General features: G+C 31.3%; 1 long non-coding RNA gene across 1 annotated transcript; it reads right to left on the bottom strand.

Annotated features, from left to right (window-relative positions):
* Positions 1-273: 273 nt before the first annotated feature.
* On the bottom strand, positions 274-1,339 carry LOC121229627 (uncharacterized). The gene is made up of 2 exons (XR_005927439.1): positions 798-1,339; positions 274-480 (listed from the first exon to the last, which is right to left on the bottom strand). It is a non-coding gene; the product is annotated as an uncharacterized lncRNA (long non-coding RNA).
* Positions 1,340-1,762: the final 423 nt, after the last annotated feature.

Raw genomic sequence — 1,762 nt, 5'->3', positions numbered from 1 at the left:
CAAGAAAATTCTTTAATCAAATTATCTAGTTGAACAATTCGTACAACCATCGAATTTAATTTCACATCGAATAAATTAACTCAATTAAATTATTTCCAAAGTCGTAAAATTTTCTTCTGATTCAAATGCAGTCCAATCGAGTTTTTGTTAAGCTAGCGGAGGGACCAATCGGACATATGCAATTAGGCTCGAGTAAATTACAATTATGTCCATAAGCATCATTCTGATAATTCGCAATTACGTAATCATGTAGTTAGTCCATAAGAAGTACCATAATTGAAAATTCCTTATTGTATACTCTTTATGAAAGTAATTTGTAGGACCAAATTCATGCCATGATCCAATACAAGAAAAATAGGCACAAAAATAGATCCAAACAAACAGAGACTCAAAGTTGTTGCATGAGTCCTCGCGCCGCACGCCTCTCACCAGCGTCCCACTCTGCCACGCCTCTCGATTCCGAGATTTTCGCAGCTATATCTTCAACAGAAAACAACAAGAAGCATAGTAACAGGAGGAGACTTGTTTTTCCCTTGTTTTATTTCTAGGCTATAAAAAGCCATTGAAAATACGATATAAATGGGGTTTTTTTTTTCGGGGGAATCAAGAGAAATACAGAGAAATACACCAGATTTCTGAGTAAACTTTTAATACCATCCAATAGAATCAAAGGTGATTATAGTTTTTTTTTTCAAGGTTTTTAGCCTTTGTTTTGCATCTACATTTTTTTTCCTTTCTTTTTTTCCTTATTTTTGAAAATAATCAAACAAAGTTTTAAAAGAGAAAGGAGGGCTTACCTGGTCTTGATCCGTGAACCGGCAGTGGGGTGGAGGTGCGTGGCACCGATGATCCTCCAGGGTGGCGCAAGCTAGGTTGAATTCCTAGCAAAGAAAAATGGAAAGGGAGCAGGGAAGAAGAAGCATTCTGCTTCTTTTTGTTTGAAAAACAATGGGAATAAGAAATAAAATGGGTCCTGCAGAACCATTCAATAGCTTTTAAAGTGGCGGGGCCCACGTGTTTTGCCCTTAAGGGGTCAATTTGTGCATCAGGTCCCTGTACATTTTCTTGCTGCCCAAATCTGCTTCACTTTTGTTTTTGAATTTCACCCAGCAATTTTGTGCAACTTTTAATTTGGTCCATATTAAATGCTAGGTTCAGAAATTTGGGTAAATTACATTTTTAAACCCCCTTGTTCCACGCGCCCTTCAATGAGGTCCTCCTTTCCCCTTTTATTTGTGCTTTATCCTAGAACTTCCGTTTTGATCTCAATTAAGCCCTATTTTGCTTATTTTAAACACTTTTATCACAAAATTAAATTCTTTTGATACTATTATTATTAATCTATTGCTATTTTATTTAACTATTTTAGGTTATTTTCCTATTATTTATTGTATTATTTTTTACACTATTATTTATTATACTTATTATATCATTTTCGTTATTTTTTTCTTCCATTTAATTTAGTCAATTTAAGTTATGTTTCACATTATTATATTGTTTATTTATTTTTATATTTGTTATATGCTTTGTATACATTTTTCTTAAGTAAAACTAATTATTTTATGTATAACTTGTCATTATATGTATTACATTATTTGGCGTATGATTTTTTTCTTTTGCTAATAATCATTTTTTTCCTGTGTTATTTCTTTTTATATACATATTTTATAATAATTTTAAATATAGTTTATTATACATATTATATTTTATTCATCATATTTTATTTATTTTTTTCCTACCGTTTACTACTTTTACTATCATT

Source organism: Gossypium hirsutum, chromosome A05 (assembly GCF_007990345.1).
Source record: "Gossypium hirsutum isolate 1008001.06 chromosome A05, Gossypium_hirsutum_v2.1, whole genome shotgun sequence".
NCBI lineage: Eukaryota > Viridiplantae > Streptophyta > Magnoliopsida > Malvales > Malvaceae > Gossypium > Gossypium hirsutum.
Note: the sequence above shows the minus strand (reverse complement) of the source record. Positions and strands in the feature narration are given on the sequence as shown.